The sequence below is a fragment of the Lycorma delicatula genome, chromosome 10 (genome assembly GCF_047948215.1).
Source record: "Lycorma delicatula isolate Av1 chromosome 10, ASM4794821v1, whole genome shotgun sequence".
Taxonomy (NCBI): domain Eukaryota; kingdom Metazoa; phylum Arthropoda; class Insecta; order Hemiptera; family Fulgoridae; genus Lycorma; species Lycorma delicatula.
In genome coordinates, this window is record NC_134464.1 from 114446857 (window position 1) to 114465593 (window position 18737).

Genomic DNA, 18737 nt, shown 5'->3' on the forward strand with positions numbered 1-18737 from the left:
TTAACCTAGAAGGAGAGAGATTGAACAGGTGGAGTTCTTTAAATATCTTGGAAGCATTGTCTGTGATGATGTGAGATACACAAAGGAAATAAAAACTAGAATTACAGTGGGAAATGAAGCTTTCAATAGGAAGTGTTGCTTGTTGTGTAGCTTGATAAACATCTGAGAAAAAGACTTGCCAAATATTTTGTATGGAGTATAGCATTATATGGGGCTGAGAAAGGGACTTTTTGCAACGAAGAGGAAAGTGCTTGATATTAAGGTAGAAAGAAGTTATGTTCATACAAAAAGGATAGCTGAAAATAGAAAAGAACAGCGAGCTAATGCTGTGTAAGGACCTACTTAATAGTAGAACACTGATGATGATGATGATTTTAATGATATATATAATATTTTGTCCTTATGAAGTAGCTCTGATATCATATCATGTTAGATTAAATACTCATGTAATATGAATTAAATTTTCTCTGTTTTTGAAATTTATTTTGACAAAATTTTTGAATTTTTTCAAAATATGATGTCTGTGTATTACTAATATAAAATAATAATTGATAATGCTAATGCTACAGTGGTCATTTATTTCTACTTTTTTGTTTTATTTAGGATTTTTATTGGATAAGAAAGTTGGTCAGCATCAGCCAAAACGTGTTGAAAATGCAAAAATATTAATTGCCAACACACCTATGGATACTGATAAGATTAAGGTGTTTGGTTCTCGTGTACGTGTTGATTCTATGGCTAAAATTGCTGAATTAGAAGTGGCTGAAAAGGAGAAGATGAAAGATAAAGTGGAAAAGATTCTTAAGCATAATGCTAATGTTTTCATTAACAGGTACATTGCTGTTGTTTCTTACTAGTAATTAGTTTCATTGATATTCATATAATTGCATTTATTGATAAATTTAATTATTTTTTTTTACTATTATTACTTTATTTAATGTTCATTTGTAGGCAACTTATATACAATTATCCTGAACAACTGTGCTGATGCTGGTGTAATGGCTATTGAGCATGCTGATTTTGATGGTATTGAACGCCTTGCATTAGTCACTGGTGGTGAAATTGTTTCTACTTTTGATTTCCCAGATAAAGTTAAATTAGGTCATTGTGATGTTATTGAAGAGGTATGTTGTTTAGTGATAACATTTTATTTTATATTTTCTAACAAATTTTACTGCATAAATATCATTAATATATGTACTGTATTAATTATAATGTTTATAAATTATTAGATCATTTTTAAATTACTAAAAAAAATAGATTAAAGAATTTGTGAAATATTGCTGAATTTTAAACAAATATAAATGGATGTATGATAAAAAATAGAGAAAAATCTAGAATTATTAGAAATAAATAATAGTAATGAAATTTAATGTTAGGGAAAACATTATTCTTGATGAATATATTTGAGGGCAAGGTTTTGGGTTAAAAACCTAGAGGTAGACCGAGAGCAACCATCATCAATATTGTTAAAGAAGAGATGGGTCTTGGTTCATATAATGACTTGAAGAGAGAAGTGGAGATGAGAGTGACGTGGCTAAATCGAGAAGGCGTAGCCTTTATTGAATGATGATGACTGTGTTCTTGGTTCATAGTGGTTTTTCAGCATCCCACGTGTTCATCATCTTGAATATTCAACAGTGTTTAAATTCAGCAACCAACTTTTTTGCTGTTGAAAATGAAGGAGGAAAATATCAAAACTTGTTTATATTGTTTGATTGCCATAAATGAGCAATTATATACAAGCATCTGAAACTTAATAGCATGCCACCTTAAAATCTTATTCTTAACATATATCAAAGTCATTTTGTCATACTTGCTCCATTTCTGTGTCAGGCCGAGAACTTTCTGAACATCCCTATTATAAGCGTATCTGTGACTCAACATGATCTGTACCTTCTCATTACTTTTTTGCTGATCATGGAATAGAAATATTGTTAAACACCTGATTCCCTGGTGTTTGAAGATGACTTGATGGTAGACTAATGATACTATTTCATTCAATAGGCAGACATATGCTTGATCTTGGCAACATGACGTTGTTGGTACTATAGTTCATTGCATTACAGTTACCTGTATTTTTAGTCGCTACTGAAATAACAAATATATTGTGGCATTTCTACCCAGGATTTATTTCTACCCTGTGACAAATTCAATAATCCAAATTTTCAATTTATGAAAAGAACCTATACTGCAATATAATTAGTAATATTCATATAAGGTTTTATTTTAGATTTAAAGAATGACTTTAGATTCTAAAGATTTTCAGATGTACAGATTTTGTACATTTTTAAACATGTATCCATTCAAATACACCTACTTAAACAAATTTTTTTTAAATTTGAATTATGTCTGTTTTGTAATATGAATGTGTAAATTAAAAAAAATATCAATTAAGCAGAATATTAAATATGCAGAAGATACTAATGTATAATTAAAATGCTGTATGTGGGTTTTTTCTTTCAGATAATGATTGGTGAAGATACTTTGTTGAGATTTGGTGGTGTACCTTTGGGTGAAGCTTGCAGTATTGTAATACGTGGTGCTACTAAGCAAATCATCGATGAAGCTGACAGATCATTGCATGATGCTTTATGTGTTTTAGCAGCAACTGTACGTGAAACAAGAGTTGTTTATGGAGGAGGTCAGCATTATTTTTACATTAACAGAAAATATATTTCGTAAAATACTTTTATGATAGTGATGCATGTTTGTGATATGAACATGATATTATGCTTTTATGATTGGTGTCAATGTAAGAAATGAGCACCAAGTTTGTTTAGATACACTGTTTTGTTGCTGTCACTTAGTGTAGTACTATCTGAGTGTGGCTGGTGTTGCTTTTCACATTTGTTACTTTTTATGATTATACTTTGAACGATGTTGTAAAACTGTTTGTTACGACTTCAGCTGGAATTACATTATTAAAAAAAAAAAACAGCAGTTGATGAAAGCTATATACGTTTAACTTAAAACATCTTGATGTTTGTTACATTAAAAGATTTGGTTCAATCCCTCTTAAAACTAATCATTCTGTATATTATCTAACTTTAAGTTTTCTTAATATTGTTTAATGTATTTTAACTTTTTGCAGGTTGTAGTGAAATGTTAATGGCTTGTGCTGTACAGAGTGAGGCTACCCAAACACCCGGCAAAGAAGCTGTTGCTATGGAAGCATTCGCAAGAGCATTACAGATGTTACCTATTATTATTGCTGATAATGCTGGTTATGATTCTGCACAATTAATAAGCGAGTTGCGTGCTGCACATACACAAGGAAATGAAACATATGGATTAAGTAAGATACTTAATAATGTTGCAATTACAATATTTATAAATTAACAATAATCATGAACATTTGTTAAAGAAAAGGAACAGAATTATTTATTTCAATATTTAAAAAAAAGTTCTATAACAGAAACTTCAATCTTGATACCAAGAAAGTTCCGTAGCATTAAGAATCGTAGGAAAGTCTAAAATTCCAAAAAAAACCTCCTAGAGAGCTGACAAGGGTGATTTGAAAAAGGGACTTGAAAATAAAGAAACAGTTACCATTTGTCAATCAATTCACAATATCTCCTGATTAAATTGTTTGATTATAGTCGGCTACAGAGCGTAGCCAGCAGTTTATTTCAAAGAAGGCAGGCCTTCTTACCTCCGGGCGTATGCGGGAAACTGAAGACCAAGGTTTTGATTCTTGGCAAGCTAGGTGGGCTGATTCTTCTACTGGCCAACGGGCATGGTTATCCTTGTCCCGGGGGGGGTGCGGTCGCGCTTCGACGGGAGCATTTTGTGAGCTAACAACATTGTCGGCGAGGCGTCTCTGGGTGCTGCTTCAGTGGTATGCAGCGACGTTTTGAAGGCGGTTTACGATAGATGGTGAATGTCACGCAGGACTGCGCGATGGAGCTGTGTGGGAGTAGGTGTTCATTCTCCTCTCCCGGGCAGACTGGAGCGGAGTCAGTTAGGAAACTCATACGAGTAGTAAGCGGGGTTCTTTAAGGGAACTAGGTCTAAATTTCACTGTGTTAAGCTTTTTAGTGGGAAAGTTTTGTTATAGTGGTTGTTGCTTGGATCTGAGACATTCAATAAATTGGCTCATTAATAGTTAGTGCTAGGCGCGTGGTCTTCGTTCCACGGTTAGGCTTCTAGCTTAGTTCTTGAGGGCGACGTGGTAGCTGCAGGTGTCCGTTGTCTTCTTTCTGAAGGCATAAACACTAAAACTATCTCGGGGTGAATTTTACTGATGCAGATGTCCCTCGGGGCATCTGCATCGGTGGCATCTCTGCGGGGCCTGACCAGAAAGCTGTGGTGCGCAATCAGTTTGAGGGCGAGAAGATGTCCTCCGTTAAAGCCACTACTGGCTAGGAGAACGGAAGGGGTGGTGTAGCGACCGGACACGCTACGAGGTGGGATCTTCTCCCCTCGGGGGAACTCGAGATGTTTGATTATAGTGAAATAAAAACCTAATATAGGATTTGGGTCATTGACCTGGGTTGTATATGTTACTCTATAGCATAGAGTATACAAATTTCCACCAAATTTTGTTAATGAAATTGTAATTAAGTACTGCATTTGATGTACACCATAGGTCTATATTTTTTATGATGTTGTTCACCAAAAGAAAAGAAAAATTTATGGGTAATGTAATTTAAGGTATTACAGATCTGAATTATTACTTGACTCTCCAAAGTATTAAAAGGATAACTTTTAAGTAATAAACAAGTAATCACTATTAGAAAAAGAATTTCAAAAATTCATGAATGGAAAAAATAGAAAAAATGGCAAATAGAAAAAATATTTACTCTGTTGGTATTGTCATTATATATAACCCATCAAACATACCATCAACACACCAATGGTATGTTGAATATCTACATATCGTGTCCTTATTAAAACTATGTGTATGAGTAATAACATGTACTAATTTACTCTCAAACTCCTGTAAATATATTTCTGACATAATTGCTGATAGTAGAAATCTCATACATAAGATATTCTTTTAATAGTAAAATCACTTATAAAGATATGATTAATAGAACAAATACAAACATACGAGAGATATCTCTAAAGTAAAGACTGCTGGGAAATTCTCTCCTTAAATTTGGTGAATTTGTGTCGTTCATGGCTATGCGTAATGTACACACTGCATTGTTGTCTATAAGATGTAGCGTTTTAGTATCTTTGATTAGTGAATCTTTGATTGTGAATAGGAAAATCGATATTGCCACTGACTGTGAAATTTGTGGAGTCATATGTTTTTTAAACCATCAAAACGTTAAGCTGGCTGAAATTCATAGGCAGTTAGTTGGTTGCTGTGTACAGTGATAATGTATTCAATGAAAGAAACGTCCAAAAATGGTGTGAAAGGTTTAGAAATAACAGAATTAATGTGTATGATGAAGAACGTTCAGGGAGACCCCCTATAATCACTGAGGACTTTTTGAAACGTGTTGATGATGAAATCAGAAAAGATCATTACTCAATGATTTCCGACCTGGCTTTTCTTTTTCCTGATGTTTCAAGAGCTATTACTGGTCGCATTGTTCGTGACCTTTTAGGCTTCAGAAAGGTGGTGAAAGGTTAATCAGTGGCTAAACGAATTGGTGGCAGAAGAATATGATGAGGGTATATTGAAGCTGGCTTATCACTATGTCTTAATTCATGTGGCGATTTTATTGAGAAATAGTTTGTAGTTTAAGAGGAAAAAAATATTTATAAAGTTTTCAGGATAATTTTTTTTACAATGAAATGGTCTTTACGTTAACTTTTTAGGTTATCTTTAAAATAACCTCTCATAATAACAAAAAAAAGTTAAATAATGAAATAAACATCATAAAATAATATAGAGGTTGAAAATGGATATGATACTACTGTAATTAATAATATTTATAAACAACTATCTAAACAATAAAAAAAATAAACTATCTTCAACCGATACATAAGACACAAAAGAGTGAAGAAATGTACATCAGGTATTTTTATATTTAAATAATATCATTGAAAACATTACTAAAACTTTTAATAAGAAACATTAAAACTAACATACAAATCTTAATAACCACATAATAAAATATCTACAAAACAAAAATAATGATTGTATGGTATTTATATAGGAAAAACAAATAAATCTTTTAAAACTAGATTTCTTAAATATGATAGAAATTACAAAAATAATAAATTACATTTATCTGATACGGAAGACAATCTAGTAAATAATAAAGATTCTATTTGTGATATTAATTCAGATTTAGAAATACAGTAGACTCGCAGTTATCAGAGGTAATTGGGACTGAGACCACTTCAGATACAGAAAAACGAAATGGAGGTTAAGTATGCTGTTGGGCTAAAAATAACGAAAAAACTAGTTAAAAATATACAGAATTAGTGTATTGTAAGAAAAAATGTAAAATAAACAATTACAGACCTGTAAGCATGTAGAAACGTAAGATTATTTTTTTTGTAAAAAGTCAGATTGATTTTTGATTCAGCCTCTGTGCTGTTAGATGATGTGCAGTTATGCCAACACTGTAGAGACAGTATATCATGTGGTGTGCACTCTTCAATAATTGTCTTATCGTTGGTCTTCATTGTACCAATCACGAATATCTTCGCTGTTGATTTGATCTTCAACAGGTAGCTCATTGGCTAGTTGCACTAGTTCATTTACATTATCCTGTTCTGGCACTTTTGGTGGGGGGGGGGTCCTTCTAAGCCAAATAAATTCTTCCAAGATTTTTGAATGGAAGTGGTTTTCATCTCATCCCACGCTGAACCAATCCAGTATGCTACATCTTTTAAGGTGACTTTCTTTAAGGCCTCCCTAACAGTCATTCCTTCATCTAATTTTGCGATCAACGTCTGGAATAGCCTTTGCCAGTAATTTCTCTTTTCTACTAACCCCTGGTCTAGAGATTTTATATAAGTGATGTCACATTAGGGGGCTTTACTATCACCACTACACAATTCTTTGGCATCTGGGTGAGATAGCGCATTTTCCAATAATAAAATAGCTTTCCTGGGGAGCTTACTTTTCTTTAAAAATGCTTCAGTGACAGGAACAAATTCATTAAAGTACTAGTCACTAATCCATTCATGCACTTCTTTGATTGCGGTACATTGTTGGTAGTCAGTCAGTTGACTTTGTATTTTTAAAGGCTCTTGGGTTTTTAGATTTTCCAATAAGCAGAGGACTTTTGAAATCAAAGAACCAGAAACGTTGCAGGTACTCAGAATAGTGACTTGCTCTATTTTCTTTAAATCCACAAGCAGTTTTTTAAGGTTTTACTGCTAAGGTTTTTAAAGGTAGCATTCAAAAGTTAAGACCAGTCTCATCAGAGTTAAAAATTTCTTCTGATGTTAATCTTTCCTTGAAATTTCTTCCATTTTAGACTGAAATTCCACAACTGTAGATGAGTCAACTGACACTTTCTCCCCACTAGTATTCAGCTGCCTTATGCCATATTTCTTCTTCCATCTGTCCAGCCACACATCACTTGCAGTGAATGTTTCCTCGCTGTCTTTAAACACCTGGTGGAACTCAAGCGTTTTAGCTTGAAGCAATGACCCACTTACAGGACTGCCCATCCTTCGTAGCTGCGAAAACCACAGAAAAAGTGCTTCAGACATCTGCTCATAGTTGTCCTTCTTCAGTATTTTGACTCAAACTGTTGCCTCTACTCGCACTTTTGTTTACAAATTTTTCAATCTCTTTCCAGTTATGTCTCCAATCCTCAACAGTCGCTTTCCCAACTCCCAAACCAACAGTGACCTTTTTAATTGACTCGCCATTGTCCAACCGTTTTATTGCATTAAATTTCATTTCAAGGGAAACTACAACTCTTGTTTTCTACTCATAACGCAACACAGAATTCAGTAAAAGTACAGGCTTCAACACACTAACACAACCACATTTAGTGCAACCGCAGAGATTTCTGAAACTGACAGGTGACTGTGACTATGCAAAGATTGATGGGTGAACCCGATGATTTCTGAACTCAGTTGGAGAGGAGACATTGCATGTGAAGCATATGAATGTCGCTTCCCGCCTTGATTATCTTGCTTTATATTTATGTTTTATCTTCCTGTAACTAGCTCGGTTAACCAGAATTTGGATAATCACGAGTGCACTGTATTACAAATTTATAAAGATTACATAAAATTAATATATTATAAAAATATTACATATATAAATGTGAACAAAATTTCAGTTTGATAAACCATCAAACAGTGTTTGAGGGAGACAGCCTTATAAAAATTGTAACAGACAGCAGCACTTGTGTACATATGCAATCTTCATTATTTTAGTATTTTTATTACTCGATAACAGAATTATTTCAATCATGAGTGAGGATACAGGATCCCATAAAAGTACATACATGAAAAATTAAAATAATATTCTGCACTATGTGGCTTAATTAGTAGAATTGAAATTTATACATTATTATAAATTAATAAGAAATTGATCTCCAGTAGTCGTATCTTTAATTGTGCTTTTTTCTTGTCAGCCAGTGATATAAATTTATTAATTGTTGTTACAGATATGGATATTGGAAAGATCGGTTGTATGAAAGAACTAGGAATTACTGAATCATTTGTGGTTAAAAGACAATTACTTTTGTCTGCTGCTGAAATGATACTTAGGGTTGATAGCATTATTAAAGCTGCACCTCGTAAACGTGTACAGGATCGTGGTCATTGTTAAACCAATAATAATAATTATTATTACATTAATAATTTCTTATTAATTATATATTTGAAATTTTTCTTTGTAATTATCTTCTAAGAATATACAATGTATTTATTTCATTTTTCCGTGCTAATTAAAACTAATTAATTGCTTAATTATATATACATTACTGATTTTGTATTATTATTATTAAGTGTAGTTTATTACTTTCACTAAATATTTAATTATATTAATAAAATTAAAACATCAAATTTATAAGTATTATCATTCAAAAGATGATTATGGTTTTTAATAATTTGGTAATAATTAATTAAGAATATACATTTTTTATTATAATAAACTATTCAGCGTAACAAAATTGCATTAATTGTATTTATTTTTGCTTCATTATATTATCTAATATAAAGGAAATTTTATAAAATAAAATTAAAGTCCACTCCATTTAAATTTTTAAATGTAAATCTGTGATAGCTTATAAAATTTCATTTGTTTTGATTAAAATTAGTAACTCAAAAACTTCATACTGACTACTAATGTAGTTTTCCATTATTAACTGGAAAATTTTTTTATCAAAGGAAATTTTTAGAGTAGTTTGTATTTATAAATATATCTTGAGCAGGTAAGTGAAATAATAATGCTATCACTGAAAGTCATGAATTTTACAACCAGGAGTTGGAAAAATTATTTTAAAAAATAGGAAATTTATAATGCAGTTGCTAAAAATAGTATTTTTGTCAAAAGATTGTTGAAGTACATGTTGGATGTAGGTTCTTAAATTTGTTATAAACTTTCTTCTTCGTGTATTTTTAATATTTCCCATTAAATTTTAAAGACAGACAAGTTAAATTGTTGCCATCTAATAAGTCTACAAATGTAAAGATTTGTAGAATCTTTTGTGTGTCCTTTGTTATAAATTTAATAAGTACAGTGTGATTTAATGGTCTCATTTCCTACATACATTTTGTGTGAAGTTAGGAAACGCAATGTGTGTGGTTTCATGCCAAATAGATTAGATAACGCAGTGGATTTCATTTTGGCCATTGGTTTTCTGGCGGAAAAAAATTAAGAATGTTTTACATAAAGTTGGTTGTTGATATAATTTAGAGAACATTTTATGATTGTTTGAGTAGGAAAAAGTACTAGAAAAAAATGACTAAATTGAAATTGGTATCATATTATTGAGAAAGAATGCAGATAAATGATTAAGGAACTCCGTAGATTAGAGTAAGAACTCTTCATCTGTAATGATGGAAGTTTTCTATCTATTGTTCAGCATTGCAATGAAAGGAGTGAATAATTAAGCAAAAAGAATTAAGTAAAATTTTAGAAGGTTTATAAAAATTAACTCTTTAAGGATTTTATAACTTAATTTTATTTTATCATCATTATGTGAAGTGAAGATAAAATGTCTTTTGCTGATGTTATGATAACAGCAGAAAAAGTAGAAAATGTAAAAAATTGGCTTAGTGTTTTGATTGATGTGATGAAATTGCAGTCATAAAATAAATATAGAGAACAAACTGAATATTTTTGGAAGAGATATGATAATAGAAAAAGAGAGTGCTGTGCAGGAATGGCAAACTGTGTGAGTGTTCAAAAGTTTTACACGTTCAGGTAGTTAGATTTTTTAAAAGGGGAAAAATTGTAAATTTAGATGACTGCAAAATGTGTTTGTGCTTAAATCATTTTTCATGGAAACAGAAGGTACTGGAAAAAAGCCAACATTCTCCAGTGATGTAGAGAATGAACAACTATAAAGTCAGAGAAATGAAATCCTTGAGAGCACTAAAAGGGATACAAGAAGATATGGAGTGAGAAACATTGATGTAAGAAGTGATATTTAGCAACAGAAAATTTAGGGGTAAGGTAAAGGTTATGATAAGATTGGTGTGTTATGAAAATGGACACAGAAAGGTTATTTTCCATTAAATTATGTTCTGCGAGTTATAACTAAATGTTATGCAGAAGTGAAATTTTGAGAAAACTAAATCTTATTTTAGTATTGTTATCAAAATTGGTTCAACTATATTATTGGTATATTAGCTATATTAGATTTAAATTTTTACTTACATTTTTATAAGGTAGACAATTGAGATAATATTTCACAACTGGTGCTATCTATTTAGCGTAATATATAATTAAAATTTTATATGTTTAAGTTATTCCCAGTTTGTGTGTTTTATTTTCATGTTATCTACACATTGCAAACAAAACTGAGGCTAAAGAAAGGGCTTTTACCAGATTTTTTTTTGACATGAAAGGTCTTTAAAATCACACTGAAACATACCAGAACAGAAATTTGTAGCGTAACGAAAAGGTCTATATCATCCTGTCTTAATAACTCCCTAACTATTAGTCTCAAAGACATAAATGCGGCATCATTTTACAACTTACATGGTCAGCTTGCCGATACATCTGAGTTTGCATCAGTGGTTAGCAGGTTGGTGGGGAGGGGGCACAGTGCAGATCATCCAAAACTGGCACTCTCGCTCATTACTTTCAGTGTAGCTCACAACTTAAACATGATAGCACATGGTGATTAGTGTGTTTGAGTTTAGTTTGTCGAGTTAGATTAATTTAAGTAATAATAAGTGTTTTTTTTTTTATTTTAATTTGGTTTCTATCTCAATTTGTGACTGTTCTATTGTATGTACAAGATTATGCATGAATAACAAAACTTGTTTTATGTGAACATGTGAAAAATGAACTTATTTAAATTAGATATTGGTAGTCTACAAGATTAAAAATTTTAGCAGTGTCTGGTATTTTTTCACTGGTGTAAAAATAGATTTTTGTTATTTAATTTCTTTACAGAATAAAAAAACCCTTATGTAAAATCTTAATCTCAGGATGAATTTTGAATTTGCAAAAAAGTTCTAAAGACCATTGGAATTGTGTATTTAATTTTAATGGTAATTCTTGAAATTTCAATGGAGGGAAATGCATTTGTCATTTATATGTTATAAATAGATGTAAAGATTTTAGGTAATAAAAATTAAAGGAAATAAAATTTGAAAAAGATTTTGGGATTAACTGAAGGGGATAGCTTTTGGATAACAAAAAATTCTGGTACGTAAAGGAATTGAGGTTATTTTTCACAAAATTTAATTGAATCTGCTAAAATAAAGCTTACATTTTAAAAATATTTCTTTCTCAAGTATATTTTGATTTTTTTAAATCTGCTACAAAATCAATATATTATATTTTCTTAGTATTCTTTATTATGTTAGTAGTTACGAAGTTACAATTTATTTGACCTATATTAAAAATATATAAATATACATTATAGAAAAGCAAAATTCAGCACATACTAGTGAATAAAAAACACTGTATTTGTAAATAAATAATGGAGCAATTCATCATTGGTGGTTCACTTAAAATGCAAATTTCAGGCTAGTATTCAATATATACTTTGTTCTGTACATGGGGTATTTATTCTAATGAGATTTCATGATTTTTCCGAAAAGTAAAAGAGTAATAGTTTTATTTACTATTTATATTGACTTTTAAACTTAGTAAAAAGTATCTATCGTATTAAAACCTTTATTTTGATTAGAACTTAAACAACTTTAATTGACAAATCACAGGCAAAAGATTACAAAAGAGGGTGAAATGAGTAACAAAAATTAACTTAGAATAAAAGTATAATTTTTCTAACAATAACAGATATGGTAATTCAAAATAATAGAATTGGAAAGTTTGGTAGCAGTAGTACATCTTTTATATTTTGCTCCAGATTAAAAACTTGTAGAAGTTCAATCAAACAAAGGATATTTTATTAAGATTTACTTTACCTCTTAAAAGTAAAAAAGTTATAAGTAAAAAAGTAAAAGGTAAGTTATCTTAATGTCATTAAGATAACTTAGAAGAAAAAAGCAAAAGGTTTTTAAGTGTTAAAAAACTAGAACTGACAAAAGAAATTATAAGGCAATTTGTTTTTGAATAAAATTAAAAAGAAATAAAAAAACAGTTTTATTATTAAAACATCAGGAAGGAAATAAAAAGAAAAAAAAGCACCAAAACTAGTAAGAACAGAGAAAACATCTGATAGATATATGTTAAAATGTATTTATAGAAACTAAAGTAAAATAAAAGAAAGATAAAATTGTAGAACCATAACATTATTTTATGATATTGGTAAGGGTTCAAGTCAGAGTGGGATGGAGGCCTATCTCAAAAATCATGCTTTTATTTAGCATAATTATTATTTAAAAATTTATATAAACTGCAAAATGACATGTTCTAAAAAAAAAAAAAAAATATTTTGTTTTTAATAAATATTACAGTATGCAGTGAGCTATAATGATAGCCATTAATGCATGAGTGTGAAGTAAGTTATGATATAATCCTTAGCGAGTGTAGCTATTTAATCTGATTAAACTCATCTGATTAATCTAAGTAAAAAAACAGTAAGTAAAAATTGGTCAGTGGTTGAAAAGAGTAGGCTTTTGATTAGTTAAACACCTTTATTATAATGAAAATCTATTTCAGTATGATACAGGTTCCAGCCACCTAATTCAGACTTTATAATACAACTGTAGAAAAATATTTTTAAAAAACTATTTTTTTTGTAATATAAATAATAATAAGTTTGTTATATAATTTATAGTTAGCTAAAATAAAATGCATCGATGAACAGTATCATTACCAAGTAAATATAATTTTTCCCCAAAAAGGAATACTTCAGTTTGTTGCTTCACACTATATACCACATTCTTTCCTATGTGTGTGGCATATGAAAAGCAGCTGTACAATCCTATTACTAAAAATTTATCCCACAAAGAACTAGCTGTCCTAAAAAAAAAATAGTAACTGAACAAATTTTAATTGAAATTGCACTATCAGTTCTAAGTTTGATGAAGGTTATAAACCAAGTGACAATATCCTACATTATTGATGTTGTCAAAAACTTGTTTAAAAAATTACCCATGTAAATCAGTGAAATTATAAATTTGTTCTATTAAAAGTAAATGATTACTTACTTAAATGTATATGCGTATGACAGTTTTGTGCGAAATGGCGAATCCGTAACTGCTGTTCAGCGAGATTTCCGCCGTCAGTTTAATATCTATCGTAATGCAAGTGTCCCAATATTACGATGGGTAAACAACCTTCGAACAAGTGATTCAATATTGAAGAAAAAACCACCGGGTCCCTGACGAACTGCTAGCACTCCGGAGAACATCGAACGAGTAAGGGAAGCCATTGTCAGAAGCCCACGCCGCTCTATTCAGAGGCATTCAGCAGCGCTTCAAATGAGCACAAGTACGGTAAGACGAATTCCGCATACAGACCTGCATTTCCATCCTTACAAGATAGCCGTCGTGCAGCAGTTAAACGAGCAAAATTTCACGCAGCGATTACAATTTTGTCGACAAATGCTTACCGTTTTTGAAGAAAATGAAAATTTGTTATTGTTAATGAGTGACGAAGACCATTTTCATCTGAATGGCTTCATCAACAAACAGAATTGCCAGTATCGGGCAGAAAGAAACCCGCATCAGCTTCACGAGAGACCTCTTCATAGCCCAAAGGTCACTGTCTGGTGTGCAATAGAAAAGGTCGGTGTTATTGGACCATATTTTTTTGAAGAAAATGACGCTGCCATAACTGTAACAGCCGATCATTACATTACGATGTTGAATATGTTTTTCATCCCTGAGTTACAAAACTGGGGAATCGATTTTCAAAATGTGTTATTCCAGCAGGATGGAGCTACAGCACACACAGCAAGGGCAACGATGGCTATTCTCCATAACTTGTTTCCAGGACGGATCATTTCCAGATTCGGCAACATTCCTTGGCCCCCTCGGTCCCCTGACTTGAGTAGTTGTGATTTTTTTCTGTGGTGGGTTTCTGAAATCGCATGTGTTTGACAATAAACCGCGTACATTAGAGGACCTAAAGATCGCAATTTGTCATCACGTCACCCAGATTGATGTAGACATGCTGCAAAGAATTGAGGCCAGTTACCGTGAAAGGCTGCAACAATGTATTGCCCAAAATGGACATCACTTGCTGGACATAATTTTTCGTTCATGAGTAAGTAACAAATACTTTGATTTAACAAGTGTTTCAGTACCAATAAAACTTTTTTAAAGTAAATATTCAATTTTTTATGATTATTTTAAAAACATCCGGTTCCCGTGAATGACCCTGTACAATATATTGGTTAAACCACTTAAAACTGAACCAAGGTAGCTCGAATTACAGTTATTGAGTATCGCCTTTAATGCTGCTGCTATACTAGTGCCATTTTTGATTGTGTATATTATTTCTCTCATCTGTTGTCAGTTGTAAGCTGTTCGTGCTTCAGTGCAATATATTTTTGTTTTTCTAAAATGCCTTAATTCAGTTGAGTTAAAGGATTGCTACAGTAGAAGAATATATACATTCTAGATTTTTTCAAGGAATGTGTCTAATATTTACAAAAAATATTCAGGATTCCAACAAAGAATAGCATATACAATTTGGTTAAAAATTGATTACAACAGGGTCTACACCTATGTAGAATAGCGTACACCTTCCATTAGGACTACAGAGATTGTAGCCAATATATAAAGAAAAATCTCTGCTAGTTTGAAAAAATCAATACATAAGTTAACATAACAAAGTGATGTAAAATGTGTATCTTACCATAAGATTCTTCATGACTTAAATTAATAACCATATCATGTGACAATGTTAGAAAATAAACTGTCTGGAACATCTTATTGTTTGTGACTGGCTTCTCAATAATATTGTTGATGGACAGACAGACCCATTGCTTATTTCATATCAGATGAGGCATAGTTTCATTTATCTGGGCATGTTAATTTACACAACACCAGGAATTGGATGACTGAAAATCCTCACTGGATGTTTGAGCATTCACTTCATGGTGAAAAAATTAGTGTATGGTGTGCTGTTTCAGATAATCACAGTGGGATCAATATTTTTTCAGTACAGAAGTGTACCATATAATTTTAAAAGAATTCTACTGTTCAGTTAACAAATTGAGGAAAAGAGTACAGCTTCTTTCAAGACTGAATTCTTTGAACAAGTTGAAACAGTGTGTCATACATCAAACAATTCACTACCTGCATTCATTTGGCTTTTACATTAGAACAAACCGTCGGCAGAGGGTGGCCTTCATGTTCCCCAGGATTCTTTCCTTTGAAGCATGTAATTTGTGGGAATCCCCTTAGTATTGATGAACTGAAGACAAACATTCATCAAGAAATCAATGGTATTGACTGCAATGATTTACATCAATAGGGTCATTTGAGCACAAAAGGGCATTACTGCTCACTTCAAACATCTTTTGTAAAAATATGAAAAATTTGCTAATGTAAATACAAGAGCGGATCAACAAGTAACCTGTGCTGGGAATGAAAATGTAAGTTTTTGACAAAACTTTTATTTTTTCAACATAATCTCCTTTTAACAGAATACACTTTTCCCATTTTCCCTGCCATTTTTTAAGCCCTCAAAAAAATACGATTTGTCAAACTCTTCAAAACAGGCTTCTGTCTCAACAACAATCTCTTTGTTTGAGGCGAATTTTTTTCCTGCAAGCTACAGTTTCATGTTGGAGAACAGAAAGAAGTCATACGGAGCCAGGTTGGGCATGTACGGTGGGTGGAGCAGCAATTTATAGTGTGATTCATGCAATTTGGCTGCAACAATTCTGGATGAGTGAACTAGTAGGTTGTGGTGATGAAACAGCACTTTTTTCTTTGCCATGTCTGTTTCAATTTCTTGTTTTATCGGTCTAATAATTCACTGTAGTAAAATAAGCAAATTATGGATTGATATTGTTCTTTTTCCATTGTATTAAAAAACACCAAATAGAAATGGCTGCCAAATAAAAACTAACCTAAGAATTAGTTTGAAATTGTAAATTGCATAGTTTGATAGATTGTAGTAATGCTAACTTTCCTCAGCAACCTCATCTGTCTTCAAACATGTGTGCTTATTGATCCACCTTTGTATAGAATTTTTTTTAATTTACATTTTCATTTCATTCGTAAAATGTTACATATTGCAACTGTGTTTAGTTTGTAGCAATTTGGTTTTAAGTTAATTACCAGATATAATAGGCCTGATCATTATGCAAATTAAATATACTGTTAATGTATTCATGGTGTGATTTGAGTAATTTTACACGTGTACATTTAATAGATGTAGCAAGAAGGGGATCCAATTTCTAATTTACTAAACCAATGCTGCCATTCCCACACTTAAAACATACTCTGCTAAAACTTTAGTAGCTCTCTCACCTTGCAGTTGCACAGGAAAAATTGTAGAGAATTAATTTACATGTGACTGCCCACTATTTTGGTAAAAAAAATGATTGCAAACATTGTAGGGTTGGTAATAAGATTCAAAATTACTGTACCTTCATCAGAAATGAAATTAATCTTATTAGAAGATAAAAGAAAACTGTTGTAAAGTCAAAAAGTAACATCTCATACTTTTAAATAATTAAAGTTGAAAATAAGATTATGGTTTTGGTGTTTTTTTCTTTAATGACTATTTTAATTTTCAAAAGTTTTTTTTATGAAGAAAATATTAAATTTCAAGTGATACAGTTTTTGTTTTAGGTAAAATAATTTAGTTTTAAGAAAAAAATATTGGAAACCAAAAAACCTGGCAAAGTATTCCATGACTGCTGGTCAAAGAGTAGTGTTGTAAGTCATAAAGAATTGTACAATAAAAAACAAAATTCTAAAAAATTGTTAAATAAAAGAACCTTAAAAAGGTCATATGTTCTTGCATGATTTTTCTAAATTAAAAAGACATTATAACACTAATTCTCACCAAAATTAAATAAACTTTGAGATCCAAAATGTTTGGACCTCAAACTTTTGGGGCCCTAATATCAAGAGGTTCTTTTATTGATTGTGTTGATTATTACCAAATAAGATTTAAACATCTAAATTCCCAAATTTTAAATATAACAATATTTGATTTATGGCTTCTTTATTCTGTGGGAAAAATTAAAGAAAAAATGAATTATAAAGAAGTGATCCCTAACAAGAAAAAATTAATTTAATTGAGAATTGTGTAAAAGTATTGAAAAATGAAGTATAATTTTTTTCAAAAAAATTGCTTCTCATTTTGGGTCTGAAATATAGGTACCAAAGCTAATTCAGTTTTAATATCCCTTTAAGTGGCGAAGAAAAAATAATTAATAAAATTAAGTCAGAATTAAAATGATGTCAAAATTTCTATGCATAGCTAAACATTCTAGAAGAATTATGAACTTCTAGAAGAAAAAGAAGTTACATGAAATGATATTTGTGTAGTCCTGGAAGGCTTATCCACACAAAAAACAAAAATAGAAACATATTTTAGAGGTGGAAATAAATTTTAAGAAATGTTTTTCAAAAAATATTCATATATAGTTTAAGTAAGCTTAACAAATTTGTTTAAGTAAAGTAATAAAAATTGTTACAATAAAATGGTTATTCTTAGGTTTTTATTATTATTTTAATATAGTTTATCTTTTATAGTATTTATCATGTTAAATTTTGCATATGAGTACATGTTTTAAATAATCCAGTGAATGTTCCTGCTTGATAATTAGCTGTGAAGAAAATATTGATCACTGAATACAAACATTAGATATACAGTTATTATGAGATAAGCAATGATTAAAATAGAATAGTGTAGTGAAATTTTGTTCATTAATTGTCAACAATTCAAAAAAAACATTTTGTATTAGAAATTTAATGAGTTTAATATACCAGGTATTTATTCATAGTTCAATCACATTTTTTAACTAAAAGTAGTTGTGTATGATTTATGCAAGGAAAAATAAAATGAAAAAAATTTCACTTAATGCATCATTTAACCATGAGTTTTAAAAGTAAGATTCTATAATTTTAGATTAATCAAGATAAATTACTCGACAGATAGTTGATTGAATTTTGCAGTGTGTAACATTTGTGTATCAATAGACATCATAACTAAAGTTAATTTAAAATATATGGTCATTCACTATGTTAACCAGTTTGGTGAAAATGTTTTCTTAAATATTCATTGGTTTTTTTTTAATGCATAT

The 18737-nt window shown here is 30.7% G+C and overlaps 1 pseudogene; it reads left to right on the top strand.

The window, feature by feature from the left end:
* LOC142331091 (T-complex protein 1 subunit beta-like) overlaps nt 1-9052 on the top strand; it is a 42499-nt pseudogene extending 33447 nt beyond the window's left edge.
* The last annotated feature ends 9685 nt before the right edge of the window (nt 9053-18737 follow it).